Source organism: Podarcis gaigeae (genome assembly GCF_964106915.1).
Source record: "Podarcis gaigeae genome assembly, chromosome: 1".
Lineage (NCBI taxonomy): Eukaryota > Metazoa > Chordata > Lepidosauria > Squamata > Lacertidae > Podarcis > Podarcis gaigeae.
This window is the reverse complement of record NC_139678.1, coordinates 77,339,233-77,360,763: the sequence shown is the minus strand read 5'-3', so window position 1 is coordinate 77,360,763 and position 21,531 is coordinate 77,339,233. Positions and strand designations below refer to the sequence as shown.

Here is a 21,531-nt window from a genome sequence, read left to right as displayed (position 1 = left end):
AATGAGGAAATGAGCTACAATGGGAGAAATATTCTTACAGAATCTTACAGCATATGACACTGATGGCAGTGTATTCTGCAACTGCTGAATATGTTGGAATTTAACTCTCACTGTGGGGAAAGAGTAACCATGATGGATGAGGGGCTGCTGGGATTACGCTTGCAGTTCCAGCTGTATCATTAACCTCTTGTGTGCTAGCAGAAAGGTACCTACAGGCTTTCTTTATCTCATGCAGCTGGGAAAAGAGGTCTAATGTACCGGTATATAGGGAGTGGGGTTTGAGAATATTGATTCCATCCCCGAGAGGTAAAAATGGAAGCAAAGCTTTTGAGCCTTCCCCTTCAGAAAAGTGACCATGGACTCATATTATAGTTAATATTTACTTTTACTAGAAATGAGCATAAGCAGTAGTTTGCAGCACCAGAGCATATAGAGGGGCAGCTGAAGGCATATGAGCCCAATATTGTGCTCCAATTTTCCTCCCAAAGCCTGGGGTGTCTAATGCTCTTGCTCCAGGCCCGCTCCCTAAATTGGGAAATATCATCTGTCCTGTCAAAGCAGGTTTGGGTCCCCCATGTGTGTCTGACAAACACTTTTTGACATATTGGTTGCATTGTCTTGCACAAGATATACTATCTTCAAACCTCCCCTTCCCCTTCATACTCGCTTTACTTTTTCTAGGATGAGGCTTCCTTGTGCTGTGCTGCCACTTCTACCAATTTGTGGAAGTAAAGCAGGGAGGAAGTCCACTTCTTTAAAACTTACTGCTTCCATGATCCCTGCCACCAACAGGCTCAAACCTGCATTAAGCAACAACAGACTGCAGGCAATGGATATTTAGAGGTGTAGGGTTAAAATCCTATTATTAAAAAAAAAAAATCCCACCCTTGGTATTATCTGTTAATGGGACCCAGAATGGAATGGATGGACAAGGAGTGAAAATCAGCATGCCAAGTAAGCTAAACATACATGAAGAAGCAACCTGTATTTAAAAACAGAATGTGCATGGCATTTAAAAGCACTAAAAATGAACTTATGAAAACAGCAAACAAATATTTAAGCAAAAAATATACAATTTAATTATTATTTAATATAAGTTCTTTTGCACTAATTAGCCCAGATCTTATTGCTAGCAGGATCCCACAACAGAGGTGAGATGGGGGTCAAAGTGGGAGAGAGAGGGCTGTTGTTGTTTTTTGGCAGGGATACCCCTGTTATAAAATAGCCTCCCTAATGAGGGCTGATGGTGCCAATACATCTATCCCTCAGACATCTCATGAAGAACACATTCCAATAATTTAAAATCGTGTTGCCACTTTTAGCGTCTTATCTGCTATTTTTGTTCTGGTCTTGTCATTATATTTCTATTTTTGTAGCCAACTCTCCTAAAATAGAGTGAGGTGAAGAGCAGCATACAAATATTTTAAAATCTTGCTTTCCCAAAAGTCTTTGGCTGACCCCATTTCAAAATGGAATCAGCCACATATAGTCTCAAATAGTGAGCCAGGAAAAGCAGAGTGTTCACACCATGGCTAATTTGGTTTAAATGAATGCTACAAAGAAGACCTTGTCTTTCTTAATAGTCTTTCTGCTGGTTTTAAAAGATGATCCAAACAGGATGGGTAGAAACTGCTTTTTAGCCATCAGAGTTCCAAGTCTAATGCAAATACAGCAGACATTGTGACCTGGCAAACATAGCTGGCACCTGTGAGCCCCATCCCCCCCAACATGACACTGAACACATTCAAATAGAACACATTCACACATTACACTGAACCCAGGGACAGGTTATATTCACACCTGTAGACATTTTTCTCAGAAAAAGTGTGCACTGGTTGATTTGTTCAGCTCAATTGTTGAGTACACACATTCTACATTCATTGAACAGTACAATAACTATATAAGTACAGTGGTGCCCCGCAAGACGCCTCGCAAGACGAAAAACCCACTAGACGAAAGGGTTTTCCGTTTTGGAGGTGCTTCGCAAAACGAATTTCCTATGGGCTTGCTTCGCAAGATGAAAATGTCTTGTGAGTTTTTCTGACTTTTTTTTCCTTCCCCCCCCTTTTTCTAAGCCGCTTATCTGCTTATCCGCTAAGCAGATAAGCCGCTAAAAGCCGCTAAGCCAGTAATAGCGCTAATCTGCTAAGCCGTCAATGGGCTTGCTTCATAAGACGAAAAAACCGCTAGACGAAGAGAATCGCGGAACAGATTCTTTTCGTCTTGCGAGGCACCACTGTATACAGCTCAACTATTGTGTACATGTATTGTACGCTTGTTGAATATAACATGTGAACACTCTTACAGTCCAAACAGGATCCATGGAAGTGGTTAGGGGCTTCAGAAGTGGACTGGTTTGCTTACCAAACTTAAAGTCCGACCAAACATTAAGTTGGGAGGTTTAAGTTGGGGGGTTATTCCTCAGCTCTACCCCAAATCTTGCATTCCTCTTGATTTCATGCCTTCAGCCATTCTACCTTCATACCACCAACAACCTGATTTCAGAGGTGTCCAAATTCTGGTTCAGTTGAACTCACTGTTAACAACTATGAATTAGGAAATAAATCCCCTTTTCAAAATATTGGCATGGAAGCTAAGTTCTCCAGAGATCACTATAACCCTTGATCCCAACAGTATTGGCATTGTGACTTGATTATGTTATCTTTCACGTAGTCAGGATATACAAATTTCATACAAACCATTCTCAAGGTCACGCAAGTGCATTATCTGCTATTGATCTCACAGTGGCCACAGATCTTGGGGGGGAGGGGAGAGAAGCTATAGCTTAGCAGTAGAGCAGCTGTTTTGCATGCAGATGGTTCTAAGAAGGTCCCAGCATATCCAGGAAAGGCATTGCCAACATAATTGGCATGGATATGGAATAATGAAAGACACATGAGACTCTTGAGTGCAGATCATTTAAAGTGGTATCTCCAGAAAACCAAGCCGCATACTGACGCATTATGCGCTGTTAGAATCAGAAGAAGCATAATATGGAGGGAACGTTGTTCTAAATATAAACAGTTTTGAGGAAAGCAGCTGACATGGTACTGAAGAATGAATTACTGTAGTGCCGAAATAAAATGCTTCTACCCAAAGGCAACTATTGATTACACAAGTAAGATTTCATCTGATAGCACAGGCTTCCAGACCAGTTAGAAAATGGTAGGGAAACAAACCCTAGTTTACACAGTTGTAAACTGGAGTGTAATGGTCAAAGGGTACCTCCAGGTTCTCACTATTTTCAGGTGGGGCTTAGTCACACCCTGGCAAATTTGGGCTGTGCAATTAACACTCTTGCAAAACAAGCCCAATTCCCCCAAAGATTGGATTTTTTGCGGTGAGAAAAGTTGTGGAGAAATGCTCTGCAACATCATCTAATCTCCTCACAAACATATCAAGCTAAATGCTCATTAAGCAGGCCATCAGAAAGTGGACAGAACTGATACTGCAAGGAAACCATTGGGTGATGATAGGAAACCAATGTGCCCAGCCAGATCTACTGACTTCATCAGAAGACAGTGGTTCTCCGCCCACCGCCCCCAAGACACTTTGGTCTCCAAGTAAGCACAGTGTGCATGTCAGATGCCCTCCAGTAAGTGTAGAATTGAACCAATAAGACAGGGCAACCAACATGATGATTATTATGTTGCAGGCTTCGACTGCAACTCCCATCAGCCCCAGCTAGAATGGCCAATGGCCAGGGATGTTGGGAGTTATAGTCCACAGTATCTGGACATGACATTGGCAATCCCTGCAGTAGGGGGATTGGGCAAATTAAATGCCAAAAAAAATGGAAATGAAAAGTGGAACTGCTCATAAACTTTGGGGGCAGCATGGCAGTTTAACTCTGTGCTGCAAAATGAAGCAGTAAAGGTCCAATGACAGATCAAAGTGAGACAGGAAAGAAAGGATATGACTAAAGGTTTCTCACTCCCAGGTCTTTATTCTTAGGCCCACTCACTAGAGAGCTCTAGGAATAATTTATAGTTTCTCCGAGGCCGTCTCTCTTGTCAAGCACACACAGCTCAGGAGAAACAGCTTCATTTTACAGCCCCTTTCAGCTGACAGAGCAAACCACCTCTACATTCCCACTGAGTTGCCACACTAGGCATCCCATGGAACCCCCCCCCCCACCAACGCTTCCCTCCCCACTTCTTCTGAACCCAAATGTCATCTCAATCAGAGACTTTACCCCTCCCTCCCCTTTTGTAATATACGGGACTTCACGCAACCAAGGCTTTTTTTCAGCCTTAACCCATCAGAACCCAGTTCAAGCACCTCTCAGGTGGGCGCCATTGCTTTTCTAAGAGAACAAGGGAGGCATTTGTGGTGAGTTTCAGCACTTCTTTTTCTAGAAAAACAGCACTGCGCCCAATGGTTCAGCTGTATGCCTATTTCAGGTAAACAGCTATGCTTGCAAGTGCGTGCGTGCGTGCGTGCGTGCGTGCCTGCATGCTGTGCCACCCCATCTGCTCCAGACCATGGATTATCATGATCAGCCTGCAAAGAGCAGCTCAAGGCTGCATGTACACAGAAGCACAATAATCACACAGATCTCCTCAGCCATTATCCAACTGCAGAGAAACCTCATCACGTACTTCACGTTGCAGAACACCCTCTATCAGGCTCTGGAATACCAGGCATACACAAATATATATATGCACATGAGTCACATTGACAACAGTGGCTGTCCTTTCCTTCCAAAGCAAAATCCAGGCCATCTGTTGATCAATTTGTGAATACCGTTCCCTCTCCTGGGAGAAAGCTGGGAGGGATCCCTTCGTTTCTTTGACTGCAAGACATTTAAAAAGCATTCTCTGCTCACCACTAAAATATCAAAGTCTCAATTACGTTTGCAAAACAGTACTGATGCTCAGTGCCCCCAGCTCCCGAGAACTTGACAGAAACTCTGTTGGTGTGCAGGTGGAGTAAAGCAGAGCCAATTGCAAACCAACAGGCCATAAAACTGTTTGCAAGCACAATCTACATGAATAAAGGGTTTCAGTCAATGGAGACACAGATTTATACAAGCACCACTTTTCAAACTGATTTGGAGTGCTCCCATAAAAACTAATTGCCACAGTTGGTGAATCAGACAGGCTTAACAAGGAACCCTGTTAAAAGGACTCCTGAACTGGGAGGCTGGTCTTCTTCCCAGTGGATTGCATTGGCAGCAAGAGGGAGGCCACTAAAAACAGAAGTAGTAGTGGTAAAACATCATTTTGAAATGAAGTGCAAACTGACAACGACAGTGTTGTGAATCAATCGGTGGCACAATTTTGGATACATGCAGAAATGTAAACAACAATCAGTGAGACATAGAATTTGCCCCAAGGCAAGCATTTCTGAATCATTATCTGATATACTGGCAACAAGAGCATCTCTCTAGTGGGCCCTGAAACACATGGACTGCTGGTTAGGACATAACATTACTGACTTAATAAACCATGGTTTATTAAGCCGGGAATGAAGAATGCGCCTTCTTCACATCCTTCTGTGACCTGGAACCAGGTTCAGACAATGGCTTCCTGTCCTATTTAGCCAACTGACATTTAAAAATGAAAAAGAAATCCTGTTTTGGACATAATGGAAACTGTGCTTTCAATAGGAGCTGTGGTTTAAAGAAGCCAGGGCCAAAGCACTGAAGGCAGTGTACAGTGTAAATGACCCATGCTAATTCCTGGTTTAATGAATTATTATTTATTAAGCTGGAAATATTGCATCTGAACCAATTCAAACATGTTGTTAATTTATATGGTTCTTCTCTGAACGACAACTCATTTGCATGGATAAATTCAGACATCGTGCCAAACCAGGATTAAGGAAGTTTGGTGCAGTGCCTGAACTAATGGACCATTGTTTATAAACAGCCAGCAAAAACTAACTCGAATCTAAAACAAGGTTATGAAGTTTGCTTGCAAATAATGGTTTGTGTCAAGTGTTTAAATTGACATACCATAGTTATGGCCATAGCTCCTTCTTAAGAGAAGCTACACCATGGAGACAAGAGTGAACTTATTAAAGCAGAATTCTGAGTGTACAGAAAACAGAAAATGACAAGAAAATGACCTATAAGCCATGGTTTGCCTCTTGTACATTTGGAATTTCTAACCATGGCTTGGGTTGTGAACTATGGCTAGGCATAATGTCTGAGCCAAGGCATTAGAGACTGAGAGGTGGGGAAATGTAGGTGGTTATATAACCTGTGACAAGAAATAATGGTTTCATAGGTAAATCTGCCTCTGGCCTCAATTCTCTGCTACTAAATTCGCATACTATTTAATGGGAATGTGTTTTGTCTTCTCAACTTTAGAGATGACAACAGAAGTGAGAATTATAACAGTTCCAGAAAGTATACACAGAGATCCTTCAGGATCTCTACCAGAGAAGAATCGGTGCACAGACATATTAAAGAACTGTTTGTTTACTGCAGTAGAAACTTGTGAGAACAGAGAGCTACTTTTCAGTTGCATACCATGACATCGAGAATCAAGGAAATGACAGGCAAAGAGAGAGAGAGAATGAAAAACACTAGGAAGTTTGGGACAAACATAAATGGGATATAGGACTGCTCTGCCTAAAAAGTAATATCCGAAGGAGATAGTGGGTGCTTCCCCCTTTTTCTTCTTTTCCTTTAAAGCCAAATGATATATGGAGAATTGGAGCAAAGAATTCGTGATAAACACACCACAGCTAGATTCACAGATGCAGGATGCACAGAATCCTGCTAGACAAAAGCTTCGGATGAATCATCATCACACAGCCATATGGAGCTGTTTCTGGAGAGGCAGAAGCACCCACCAAAAACAGAATGATTAAAGAGGATGTCATGACTCAGTATGAAATGTCATTGCTCTAATCTGAGATATTAAAATGAATCAAAATGCAAAATGTAAAAGCCCTCAGGCCTTTAACTCAATCCAAGATGCTTGTGCATATGCCAACCTTCACCAAGCTGGTGCCCTCCAGCTTTTTTGGGCTACAACTCCCATCAGTCTCATCCAACACAGCTGTGCTAGCTGGTCTGATGGGAGTTTTAGTCCAAAACAGCTGGGGGGCATCTGTTTGGTGAAGGGTGGCATATGTGGTAGCAGCCTCTGGATCAGCAAATTCTGCCTAAAATTGGGTAACTACATCTGAGTCAATGTCTGCACTCTGCTTGGTGAAAGTAGAACCATGGAACTCATTGCCACAAGGAAAATGATGGATGGCAAATGATGGCAAAGAATAGATAAGACATCGGTAGAAAGTGATGTCAGTAATTGTCAATCAATTATGCCAAAAACTGTCACCATTTTGTGTTTGGCTCTGCCCCAACCTTTTATGACTGGTTGGCCTCAGCTGTCTCATGTGGGCCATGGGGATGAAAGTTTGAGAAGCCCTGATCTACAAGCCACAGATTCCCCAACCCTTAACTACTCCAAGAGATCTTTCCAGCAAGCTGAAAATTGAAGTGATGTACATAAATTTGTGAGCTTGGTTATAAAAAGTACAGATACCTTTACTCATTACCGTCTAGCACGTTTCTTCTGTAGTAATGCTGAAATGTTATATAAGTACCGTAATTGAAAGGGGGCAAAAGATCATCTCCCTCTTCCATGTCTGCAAAAGGGAACAGAATCTTTGGTGTACCAACTTGAAAAGAGATGGAAGTACATGCAATATTATCAGAAGCAGGGTATCAGTTGTAGCCTATTTTGGTAGATCCACTGAAATTAATGGGCATGGCAAATTTAAGGTCCATTAATTTTTATGAGTGTACTTGGAAAAGAATCTAGTTGGATACAACCCCATATCCTCCCAACTTCCCTCCCCACCTTTATTTGTTTTTTATAAGTGGTGGGTGTTTTTGTTTGTTTGTTCTTTTGTTTTGATTTGTTTTATTTTGTTTTTAGGTTTCTGATTAACCTTACAAAGCCCATCAGTATTGTTTGGCAGGTCAAGAAACCTATCTGAAATATTTTGATATCTCTCTCTCTCCTTGCAAATTGTGAGTGGGGGGCCTGCATGTGTGCTGAAGACCCTGGCCTTTGACACCTGAGATGTGGGTTTTCAAAGCCCACCCTGTTCCTGTGGTTGTAATCTGCCCTCTTTTTAATTTGTTGTATGATCCACATGGAAAAGCACAAGTATAGCCCACCCCCTTCAATCCCCTCCTGCTGTTTATACCCACATCTGACTCATCTAGAGCCACTCATGATGGCGCAGCGGCATCATTTAACACAGGTCCATTGGTCCCAAGTGCTGCACCAGTGTAACTCTGATGCAAAGCCATGCTGATAATTTTGTACTAGTACTGTGTCATCCTCCCCTCCTTCTGACTCTTAGACTAGGATAGCAGACCACAAGGAAGGGCTATGAAACCTGTGATCTTCCAAGTTCTAATGAACCACAATTCCCATCATCCCTGACCACTGACCATGCTGGCTGGGGCCAGAGGGCCACAGGTTGTCTATCGCTTCCATAGGGCTTTGTTCTTAGCGTAAAGGGATATGGTGGTTAGGGTGTTAGGTGGGGGAGACCGGTGTTCAAATGCTCATTCAGTCATAACGTTCCCTGGGTGCCCTTAAAACAGTTTTCTCCTCTTTCTTATACACCCACATCTCACATGACTGTGTGAAGTGAACTGTATATGCTGCCCTCAATGTGCACTTCCTGTGGCAGCCTAACGCTGCAGTAAAATGCTAGTATTAAAAAAGAAAGAGTTACCAAACGTACTCCGCCAAATCAATAGCACATCAGCACTGCAACATAAAGGAGCACGTTACAAGGAACTAAATAAAATCAAGGAATCTGCATGTTCGGGGTGGGGCTTTGAAAAAACTGTAATGCCTTTACAGCAACTTTGTAGCTTCCCCTGAAACCTATGTACACCTCATCAACATCTAATCCAGGCATGGACATACTTGGCCCTCCAGATGTTTTGGGACTACAATTCCCATCATCCCTGACCACTGGTCCTGTTAGCTAGGGATTATGGGAGTTGTAGTTCCAAAACATCCGAAGGGCCAAGTTTGGCCATGCCTGATCTAATCCAATAGTATTGATTTGCATGATTAAACAGCATTCCAGCATGTCTGCTTGCTTGCATTATGGAGAGGCATCTGCTTTTACTTAATACTTTGGCAATCAATTCTCTGGATAGAAGGACGGAGCGAAACTGGGAGGCAAAATTATTGTACGAGTGGTCTATCATTCATCTTGCCTGAAATATGTTAAGGTTGGGTCTAGATATATGGACAAATGAGGTGGTGGAGTCTAGAGGCAGAATAGACAGGACCACTTCAGACTACAGTGGTACCTTGGTTTAAGAACAGCTTAATTTATGAACAACTTGGATTAAGAACACTGCAAACCCGGAAGTAGGTGTTTTGGTTTGTGAATTTTGCCTTGGAAGCAGAACATGTTCCGCTTCCTGTTGAGTGTGTGCCATTTGTAAATTGAATCCCACACTGCTATGGGAAAGAATGCTTTGGTTTAAGAACGGACTTCCGGAACGGATTAAGTTTGTAAACCAAGGTACCTCTGTACTTGCAGTAGTGGAATATAGTGGTAAAAAGCCAGTGGTGCTGTAGTGCTTAGTGTGTTGGACTAGGACCCGGGTTCAAATCTTCACTCAACCATGAAACTCACTAGGTGACCCTGGGCCAGTCACAGTCATTCAGCCTAACCTCCCTGACATGGATAAAATGGGAAGGAAGGCAACGAACCATGCATGTCACCTTGAGCTCCTTAGAGGAGGGGGTGGGATATGAGTGCAGTAAATACATAAAATACTGAATCTTATAAACCATAGAAATCTCCTTCCAAATATTAAAAAATAGCAGCTTAGGGAGGAAGATTCAAGCCCAACCCTCTCTCCCTGCCATGCTGGCCTTCTATTTGCAGAGAAAATTGACATAGGGGTTCATTCAAAGTGTGATTTCCCCACATACAACCTGACATAGCACAGTCCATTCTACCATCTCATTCCTACCTCATTCTGCTGCATGTGAAGATGTAGCCTGATATCAAGGTCAAAATGGAGCTCTATTAATAAAGCCTGGTAAATAGGCCTGCCTATGTTGCCAGCCCATTGGCGATTTGGTAAAGAAGAGGCAGAGACCTCTGTCCCTCCTGCAACAGCAACCTGCTTCATTCCGAAACTGGGTGCAGAGGAGGGGGGCTTCCCCCTTCTGGTAGACCTTTTGGTTCTACGTTGATTTACCTAATCCTCTTTTAATGCACACAGCATCTTGTCATCTATGACTAGTGCTTAAATTAAATGCCATTTACTTAGGACAATTCCCTCATCAAAGTGCTATTTATCCAATACCACTACAGCCTGCATTTTATTTGACATTTGGTAGCATCTGCAATTTCAGCCATGCTGTGCATTCTTGGTTTCAATGGTTTGTTTTATTTTTTATTTTATTTTACTTTATTTTATTTGCAGTTCTGTACCATGGTTCTTACTTAGCTTTTTCATTTTTCAGCTCGAACATCCCCCCCTTTGCTTGGCCTCCTTTAAAGTGCAATATTGTGCAATGCTCTCCAGGAAAAGGGATTATATAAACTAATGTACTTTGGAAAAACCCACCACACATATCTCAAAATCAGTGCCTCTGCACACTCTAACTGCATGTACCCAACTTTTAAGAGAGTTTGAAGTCAGAGTTCTCCTTTAGTGATTATGTATAGAAGGCCAGTATTGCACAAAATCCCAGGATTTGCAAGCAAATGAACTTTCCCATTGGAGCAATCACATTTGTAATTAACTTTACTATCTTTGCTTTGTGTGTGGTTGCCTTGGGGGGGGGTTGCCTTAGGAAAGCATTTTTCAAATAAGTAAAACAATGTCTAGATTGATCCCTACTCTCTGTTTGATTATGCTGGTTCGGATCCATTAGTAACTACAGTATTCATACAGCACCTTGTTCCTTAGCATACTTTCTCCATTAATGCAAAGAACAGCATATTTAGGATTGTGGTGGCAGCATGGGAAATACTGTACAGCATTGTTTCCCAAACTTGGGTCCCCAGCTGTTTTTGGACTATCATCCCTGACCACTGCTCCTGCTAGCTAGGGATGACGGGAGTTGTAGTCCAGCAGCAGCAGGTGACCCTGCTTTATGGTCTTGAATATTTAGTTCTTCTGCAGTCCTGAGAGGCGAAGGTTGCTGTTATTTACATTTCGCAGATGAGAAATTGGAACCAAGGGATAGTAGCCTACCAACAATCACACCTAGGAAGCCTATGCTTGGGCATACACTGGAAACCCAGATGTACACAAACCATTTCCTTCACTGGATTACACAGATTCATGGGATCTTCAAGTAGCAGTGGTTTGTTTTTGTAAAAACACATGCAAATCTCCCTAGTCTTACTGTACATTGAACTTTCAAAGTTTCATATATTAACAGATACAGCATAGGACTAAATTCAGTGGGCTACACTTTTTTCAGCCCAGAGAGAAACCAGTGGAAGAAGCTGTATTTCTTGGTGTTTATGGGGTAATAATCCTAAAGGAGGAAGAAATACATGGCTAGAAACATGGAAGTGGCTCAACAGCTCAGAGGAAGAAACCTGGGCCACAATGCCAGATACAGATTAGAAAGACCTGGATTCAAATCCCCACTCAACCATAATAGTCAATTAGTGACCTTGGATAAGTTACCATTTCACCCTAACCTATCTCAAAGGGCTGCTGCATGGATAAAATATGGAAGGGGTGTGTGGAATGACTCCCAAATATGCCACTCAAAGCTCTATGCAGGCCAACAATGTTAAATAAATGGAATAAATGCATAAATTAATTTTCTTTTGAACAACTATATTAGGAAGCTTATATGTGTGTTTTCTTTTCTATGCTGCCAAGATAAGTTGATAAGGAAAGCATAAAGCTAGAGAAATGAGTTCATCACATCAGGCCCCTCTCTAAGAAAGATGTGGCGACTTATGTATTATTCATCGCTTCATTTTAATGAATGGCCTATGGCAAGGATACTGCCTTGTTTAAAAATTATAACTAAAAACCCAGCCATCTGTCTACAAAGTCTCTGAGCATCATGTTCGCTGCAGCTACCCCATGGCTGAGCAGAAGCCAGATAATTGACCAACCTCTTTTTGTGCTAGGTGCTGCAGGAGCTCAAATCAAAGCAAGCCAAGAGAATGGCAACACCCAATCAGATGGGAGACCCAAGGTCATATATGGCAGAGGAGCTGCAGAGCGAAGATCAGATTCTAATCTCCAGCATGGTAATCCAGTGCCAAGCCTATGCTAGAAAATGTAAGCAAATTTAAAACAAACACAAACAAACACACACCCCCAAAGCAAACATATTGCATAGCTTTCAGAGGCCTGTTTTTCATGGACACGTTTTTGGAAAATCACCCTGTAAATGCCCATTTGGATAGGATGGAAGGGAGCTGAACCCTGTGGCTGAACCCAAGTGCTGCTTAGGGCGGCAATACTCTCAGGATGGCAATACTCTTTTCAAAAGCAGGAGACTAGGAAAAGGAGCCTTTATCAGTGAATCCCAACAAAAGCTTTGGATGATGAGTCTGAGACCCTGTGCACAATCCTGCCTTAATATTCGGAGTTAACGTACCACAAGGCTCACACCATTTTTATATATTGACAGGGGGATCAGTTACAAACCACTCAGGCCTATAGCGCTGAAATCAAGCTAAGTGAGCAGATTCAGTCCTTCAGGATATGTGGAGATTTGTCAACGACGACAAATTTGTCCTTTGTCAACATACTGTGGTCACCTCTGATTCTGTATATCAGCTGGAATGTGTATCTTGCCCTGTAGTTTCAAAAAAAATAAAATTGTGTGTGTGTGTGTATACATAGATAGATACACACATGGATAGACAGATACACAGATACACACACACACAGAGAGAGAGAGAGAGAGAGAGAGAAGCTTCATGCAGCTTGATTGGTCCTGGCAGGCTGAGGCTGCCATCTCCCTCAGAGGAGGTGGAGACTTTGGCCTGAGAATCTGCCACGCTGCTTCCAGCATGTAGGAGGCGGCACAACAAGAGGCTGCCCTGCTGGAGAACAAGGTTGGAGGGCAGGCACTGCTTCTGCAAGGGTAATGGGAATCTAGAAGGCATTTGCCTAGTCCAGTATCCACATCAAACCGCTGGGCACCAAGATGCTTAAAAACACTTTAAGCCGTCCAAGGAGAGGGGAGGGCCACAAGAGTCCCTGCATTTTCACTGGGTTGAAACAGCAGCAGCAGCAGCAGCAGCAGCAGCAAGGTGGTATTACTTTATGTTTCCGCCACGAAGTTTCCAGGGTCACTGGCAGCATTCATAAAGGAGCACCCCTCAAACGCTAAGCCAAAGGTCGCGCTATCGGAAGCCAAGCTGAGGCTGAGGGGCGAGCAGGTGAAAAGGTCACGCGGCCGCTTTGGCGCGTGGCCTCGAGAGGGAGCCCCGCGGCGGGGCTGAGGGAAAAGTTAAGCCCACGCAGGACCAGAGCGTGGAGCATCCCAGACACGCGCAGAGCAACTGCCCTCTTCTTCCCCCCTATTGACCTCACACGCCCCCCAACGCTTCAGTATTGAGCTCCGGGCACTTCCCAGCCGCCCCCAGTGCTCTAAAGTCAGGCTAGGCAACGCAGTCAGATACGGGGAGGATACAGGAAGGGGTTCGTGGCCACGCTCCCGAGGGGTGCAGCGGGGCTCCCCATATGGCTGAGGAGGACGCTGGGCTCCAGTCAAACTTTCCGGTTGCTCCAAGGGAAAGGGTGGAGATGTAGTAAAGATAAAGGGGGCATGATGCAACAGATCCCTACTCCCTCGGGGGTGGGGGGGTTGGAGATGGAGGGAGGGAGGAAGAGCAGGATCTCCCGGGTGGAGTTGGCCGAGAAGACGCCCTCCTCGCGCCGCTCGGTATCCGCGGCGGAGTTCCCTGCGGGCGCCGCGGCTTTAATCCTGCCGTTTCGCTCTGCATTTGAGCAGGAGGAAAGGACACGCGCGCACTAGGTGGGAGGCTAATCCCTGCCGGGTTGCAACCGGCCGCGGCGCGCCAGCTCACCATGCAACGGAGGGAGGGACGGAGGGCGGAGAAGGGTTGCAACCCCGGCTGCATTGGCAAACCATTCCCAATAACGCTCAGTGGAACAATTCCAGGCGCTCATCCGCCCGCCCGCCCTTGGGGCTGGAGCGAGGAAGCTTGCGAGGAAGCGTGGGGCAGATGACGCTCCCCACAGCCCATCTGGCATCCCAGAGCGGCAAGGGAAGGGGGCGAAAAGGAACCAAGGGCACTCACCGAGCCGTACGGGCGCTCCGCCTCTGTCGGGAAACAGCCGGGAAAGCACCGATCTGGCTGAGTCTATGGCTGGCTGGCTGCTCCCTCGCTCTTTCCCTCCCTCGACTCTCTGGCTGTTCCTTTAAGTGGTACAAACCAGGATGTCCGTGCAGTTTCTTTCCCAGCACCAGCTCGGCACCGCCGCCTCTGGCCGCTGCGTGCAATGGCAGCCACTTTCCCCGCTTGCTGCCACTCTCTCTCTGGGCTCCGCACAATAGTTTCCAGCCCCAGGAGGGCTCACGTGAAAGCGCCCGCGTCAAAACTCTCCCCGACTTAGTACAGGACTCACTCCTCCCATCACCGGTCCAGCGCTGCTTGCTGCTGCTTGCTGCTGTCAGAAGCGGGAGGGGGCCGCCCGCTGACGTCACGACACGCCCGTTCGCGGATGAGGTCAGATTTCGCAGCCTGCGAAAATCACACACGAGAGAAATAAAAAATCTCGCCGAGGGGGCGGGGGAAAGCAAAGTTAGGGAGAAACTTTGAGCTTCCTAATCGAAGCTTTGCATAAAGATCGCCCTTATTTTTCGGAATTCTTTTGGTTTCCCCCTTGCTACCAACGTATTAAGAAAATAGGACGTTGTTTGCAAAAAGGTAGGGAATAAGCCTACAATCATATGGGCCCTCATTTGGGAGCAAGTCCCCTTGAAATCAGTGGAAATAACTTTATGCATAAGATTAGTCTGCGTGCATCAATCAGTTACCTGGGATCCTGGAGAATCTAAACGTCAGTTAGAAGGCAATCTATGTATACTCAGAAGTAAATCCTCCTAATTAATTAAACGGGGCTTACTCCCAGGTAAGTGAAGTCAGGATTCAGCCTAAATACCCCACTCTCAAGACTGCCTCCCCCCCCCTAGATAACCATCTATTGCCCACAGCTGAGATTGTGTGTGTGCATGCACAGATTGCACACTTCTGAACTAAAGAGAGAAAAGAAGGGTGTGTTTCTTGGCAACTATGCATATTGCCCAGAGAATGTGCATGTTGCTCAGAAAGTGCAAAAAATGCATTGGAGATACGCACATTGGCAATAATGCGTATTGGCAAAAGAATGTACAAAATTCACTTGAGATACTCACATACCCCAGCACTTGTTGGGGCTTATGCATATTGGCTAGTAGAAATATGCACATTCCCCAGTACCTATTGGATATTGTGCATATTGACTGGGAAATGTGCACAATTCACTCTTCATGGACAGGTGATGCACACATTCTTCATGCAACTTAGTTAACATGTGCAATGGTCAATTGTTAGGCACTTTATAACAACTCAACTTCCACTACCCCTAACATATACATAGCATCTCAAAATGGCCTCTTGGGCATAATATTTCTAGCAGAAACAAACACACTGTGTAACTCAGTTTTCAGCAGCATGGATGAGCCAAGGGAGGCATCACTGCTTCACCATGTGATGTGCCATCCACCAAGCGCCTGTGTCATCAAAGCACAGCCAACTTCCACAGTCCCACTTCCTGAGACGGCAGTTGTGGTTTTCTAGGAACTTGTGTTAGCAGTTTGAGAGCAGATGGAGAACACGGATGTCTGGATTGTTCAGTCATGTACAATATTTCCTGGACAAATTGCAGCATCCGGAAAGCTCCTGAGCTTGTGAAGAATGTGGGGCAGGACAACACTGCTATTTTGCATATGGACAATTTCTAAAAAGAGAGACTAGTTCGCTTTTCATTCATCTTGCTGTTTTAGATTGATGGGAAGGCACAAATATATATTAATATTCACTTAGGTTGTGCATGCACTATACCTTTAAAGCGTGTCTGAAGAACATTTTTCCACTGAAAGAATTCTGGGCACTGTAGTTTACTCCTCACAGGGTTACAATTCCCAGAACCCTTAGCAAACCACAGTGCCCAGAATTCTTGGAGTGGAAAAATGAGTTTTGAATGTGCTTTAAAGGTCTATAGTGTGCACCCTGCCATAATCTCATTTTGTTCCATAATCTCCATCATTAGTCTGCAAAATCTGAGGGCAAGCAAGAAGAAGGGGAGGGGAATTACTTTTAAGCGAATATCAAAGGCATACAGACTCCAGCTTGGAAACTGCCTTTTTGCTTGAAAGGAAGCCATTCAAAGAGACCCACTTCCTCTTTCACACAGAAGCTAGACTGGTCAGGGCAGCATGTATGGCAGTTACTTGAACAGCTGTCAGGTGTCATGTATGCCTGCACACTTAAATGAGGGAGAGGAGCAAATATTTTGGTTGCTTTGATATTCAAAAAGGGTGAAAGAGTAAAGATAAGGAGGCAGGGCTATAAAAATAAGAGATATTCCTGTAATAGTATTCTGTGTCATCAGCATTCTCTCCTAATGAGTTATCATCCTGCCATGAAACATCATCCTTGGCAGCTCCAACTATTAAATAATAGTTATTCTGTATTAAATAATAGTTATTCTGTTTGTTTTTAAGAATGTGGGTATTTTCTTTTTAGTGAAGACAAAACTTTAGCCTTGCTCACTGCCTAGGATTTACATTAGATATTTCAGCAGAGAGATTTTGAGACGTGAAAGTGTTTTGCATATAGATTGGGGGGGGATATTTAAGGTGAATAAACAGGAAAGACTCCCTGGAAAAGACCCTGATGTTGGGAAAGATGGAGGGCACAAGGAGAAGGGGACGACAGAGGACAAGATGGTTGGACAGTGTTCTCAAAGCTACCAACATGAGTTTGACCAAACTGCGGGAGGCAGTGGAAGACAAGAGTGCCTGGCGTGCTCTGGTCCATGGGGTCACGAAGAGTCGGACAAGACTAAATGACTAAACAACAACAACAAACAGGGAAGACAAGAATGAATTATTTTGCACAGTGCAAGGGACAAGAAGAGCTTGAGTAGGAAAAGTAGGATGAGGCTCACAACAGGAATACACATTTTGAAAATGCAGAGAAAAACCACTCAGCAGAAAGCAATGTGGGTACATTAATGATTGCACAGCAATAGGAGCAGATAGGCCATACTACATCAAAGTGTGAGGCAATTTCTTTGAAATCAGGGCACACTGTTACACTTCACCAATTTCCCCCCATAATGAAGCAACAGGCTATTAGCCAATTAACTTGCATGTATCACATCATTGACAGATATATGTGCAGGCAAAAATTCATGCTCTTTGACCATAAGAGAACATTGTTTAGAGTTAGAAGAATCAAACCTCTTTCTTAGCACCACCACACTGCTGACTCTGCTCTTACACCTGCAGCTCTCACTGGTACAATAAGAACATTGCTGTTTGCAGGTGATAAATCACATTTCAAGTCATGTAGGAAAGCGCTTTTCAACTGTGCTTGGCAATTATTTTTGCAGAGAATGGGGTGGGGGACCCCTCCCTCCTCCCTTACCACAACAGTGACACTAGTTTTGTATTCTAGTTCAGTAGCTTGAGAACCATTCTGATGTGTGAAGTAGGAAGCAGTGTGGCTGTAAGGGATAGCCTTTTAAACAGGGAATGGGGCAATGTTTTGCTTCCTAGGAACCCACAATATTGTTATATGGGTTGCATCCCATTTCTTTACTGCTGCATGTGCATTTTTTGAGCACATTGATTGGGGAAGTACATTGCAAAATTCAGAATAGAGTGCTTTTAGAAGGATGGCTGCGTTTTGGTTCCTGTCTTGCTTTGGAAAGTATGGATTAAGTGGGTTCACCTTAAAATAGGAACTGAACTGAATTTCTTCCCCAACACTACTCAGAAGGAAATCCTATTGAATTCAGCTTTTGGAAGGAATTCTCAAGGTTTGAAAAAGATTTGTTGGAAAATAATGAAAAATTATTAACAAAAATGTATAAACTACTGTTGGAATGGGAAACAAAAGATGAACAAGTTAAAGATGTAATGGTAAAATGGGCAATAATATCCCACTCAAGGACATAATGTCCCACTTGAGTCATGGGAAAGGCTGTGGAAGAAGGATCTAAAATTTACTGCATGTAGTTCATTAAAGGAAAACTATAAGAAAATGATGTACCATTGGTACCTAACCCCAGTTGCAAAGATGTATAAAAATTGCACCAAAACATGTTAGAAATGTAAAGATAATGATGGTACCTTTATGCATATTTGGTGGACTTGTAGAGGGGCAAAAGACTTATGGGAAATGATTTATAATGAGTTAAAAATGTTTAAGATAACCTTTCATAAAAAACCAGAAGCCTTTTTGCTTGGAATAGTGGGGGCAGAGATACCAAGGAATCTAAAGAGACTGTTTATGTATGCTACCACGGCCGCTAAAATGTTGTTTGCCCAAAAATGGAAAGAAGGTACACCGACGAAGCAAGAATGGATAACGAAGAAGATACTATGCCAAAATGGCAAAACTTACTGTGAAGATCAGGCAACAAGATGAGAAGAAATTTACACAAGATTGAATAAAATTTATAGAATATGTTAAAGAACACTGTAAATATGTTAAAACATTAGCAGGGTTGTTGTAACATTTATGACGGGATAAATTTGAACAATTTATTTATTAATAAGGTTTGAAACTTATAGAGGAAAAATAATGATATGCAAGATTATGACTGATTGAATTTGGAAGCCAGGGCAGGGGGGAGGAGGTCAAACAAGATGAATTTGATGAACAATGGAATTTTTTGGATTTTTTTTAAAAGGAAATCCTATAGAATTCAATTGAGTTTACTCCCAGGTTAGTGGGATTAGGACTGCAGCCCATGCTGCTAAAAGCAGCTAACTCAGATAGCTGCCTGTAGAAAAGAAGTTTCACTTCTCTTTTTATCTGGGTTAAAAAAATTATGTAACAGAATAATTCATGTTCAGCCAACATCAGGCTGTTACCAAGGTTTCCTGTTCAAAACAAAAATGAATTATTTTCTCCCCTTCTTTAGACAAGAGTAAGAGAAACAGACTGCATGCTAACATATAATTCCATACAAAAAGATGAAACAAATTTCATGATTTAAATAATGTGACCAGCAACTGTGCTTAAGATCATCAATGCAGGAGAATACCAGACTTCCACACAAACCCATATCAGGCCAGTGGATTCCCTGGAATCTACAGCACGCTGTCAGTATCAATGTAGAACAAGAAAAACATGCAGTGGACCCATTTTGTATTGGCTTTTATACTGAGGAATGCTTTCCTCAAAAGCCATGTGTTCAAGGGCATTTTCTTTCAATTCCTCTCTCCGTCTTTTCTTCTTCCCCATTTTGCACATTGAGAAAAGCTGAGAGCAGCCACCTGTGGCTCATTGCGTAGGAGGTCTAAGTACCATGGGGAGGGGGGTGATAAAACCTCCCCACTCACCTTTGGGGGTGTCTCTAGTGCCGAGTTTCCTGCACAGAGCGAGGAGTTGCACTAGTTGATCTAGGTAGAGCACTGGTTTTCAGCTGGCAGGTCATATATGCAGGGGCGATAAAGAAATGGATCCCAAAGTGCAGCCTTGGGATAAAGGTGAATTTATGTCTAAAAACACTGAAGACAACTCATCTTACACATGCATAAAAGGTAAAGGTAAAGGTACCCCTGCCCGTACGGGCCAGTCTTGACAGACTCTGGGGTTGTGCGCCCATCTCACTCAAGAGGCCAGGGGCCAGCGCTGTCCGGAGACACTTCCGGGTCACGTGGCCAGCGTGACATCGCTGCTCTGGCGAGCCAGAGCCGCACACGGAAATGCCGTTTACCTTCCCGCTGGTAAGGGGTCCCTATTTATCTACTTGCACCCGGAGGTGCTTTCGAACTGCTAGGTTGGCAGGCGCTGGGACCGAGCAGCGGGAGCGCACCCCGCCGCAGGGATTCGAACCACCGACCTTTCGATCGGCAAGTCCTAGGCGCTGAGGCTTTAACCCACAGCGCCACCTGCGTCCCTACACATGCATACCAGAGCAACATTACCGTTTCAAGCACCACGAACACCTAATTTTTTTAACATTTTACTGTGGTCTATAAAGTATTCCTGATCTCTTTTAAAAATAATCTGCAACACTTGTTTTGTTTTTTGCATGTTGTTCCCACAGCTTCATCGGTTACAGCAACAAAAGGGTTAATTCTCCTCTCCTCTCCCCCTTTAATTTGGTATAACTTTTCAAGAAGCAGTTGCCAAGCACAGTTCAGCCTGTGAGTTAAAGGAAGGAGTGAAAGAGTCTAATCTGCTCAGGTCTTATCTTGGGGCTAAAATACTTTACGTTCTTTATTGCAGACTGATTGATGGGGTTGTATTGGCCAAGAAACCAGCCTGGCTCAGGCAAGGTTCCATTTTCTTCGCATGTATAAAATCTGGAGCTGTGCTGCTTCCACCTAGTGTACATCAGGCTGCATTACAAGCCCAGTTTAAATTTTCATGGCTAATATAAGTGACTTAAGTTCTCATGCACTACTTATGGTAATTTATGGACTGGACAGGTTAGGACCAGTTAACCCCATGCTCCAGTGACCTCAGATCTAGATTGGTGCAATGTGGTCAGCACCAGACTACCTGGGAAAGTGTTCTGGAAGCTGCAGGATGTGGCTGGTAGGGTTGTAAACAAGTGACCCAGTTTGCCACATTCAGAACCACATAATACTGCTTCTGAGTGTACAGTGGTACCTTGGTTCTCAAACTTTATCCGTTCCGGAAGTCCGTTCCAAAACCAAAGTGTTCCAAAACCATGGTGCAGACTTCTAAAAACAATCCGTAAAACAGCAATTTAACATGAATTTTACTATCTAACGAGAGCACTGATCCATAAAATGAAAGCAATAAACGATGTACTGCAGACACACAATCAATCAATCAATCAGGAGCCGAACCTGGTTCCACACAATCACAAAAACAAAACAAAAAGAGCAGCAAAAACAAAAATGCAAAATAAATAGCAAAAATTGACAGACCTCAGAATAACACTCAAAACGGAAGTGTGGCACTCAAATCAGAAGCATAACACTCAAAATGGAGCATGTTCGGCTTCCAAAAAAAGTTCGCAAACCGGAACACTTCCAGGTTTGCAGGGTTTGGGTTCCAAGTTGTTTGAGTACCAAGGCGTTTGAGAACCAAGGTACCACTGTACTGTGTTGGCTGCCTATATGCTATTCGGGCCCAGTTAAATGTTGTCTTGCTAACTTACTTAGCCCTGAATGCCTTGGGTCTCAAGTATCTGAAGTAGAAATAGCCCAACTTATGATCTGCTGGGGAGACCGTCTGTACCGTCTGTTTCCGTAGACAACTGGACCGAGGCGGGTCGGGACTGCTGATTCTTTTAGACCCATCAGC

The 21,531-nt window shown here is 43.7% G+C and overlaps 1 protein-coding gene across 2 annotated transcripts in view; it reads right to left on the bottom strand.

Annotated features, from left to right (window-relative positions):
* The window catches only part of SLC25A22 (solute carrier family 25 member 22), a gene marked incomplete at its 5' end in the record, with an annotated part of 69,239 nt that extends 54,601 nt beyond the window's left edge, over positions 1–14,638 (bottom strand). The window contains one exon of one of the 2 annotated variants that reach the window (XM_083698346.1): positions 14,269–14,638. The remainder of the gene's footprint in view (positions 1–14,268) is intronic. The other variant, XM_083698349.1, reaches the window with a different exon arrangement.
* Positions 14,639–21,531: the final 6,893 nt, after the last annotated feature.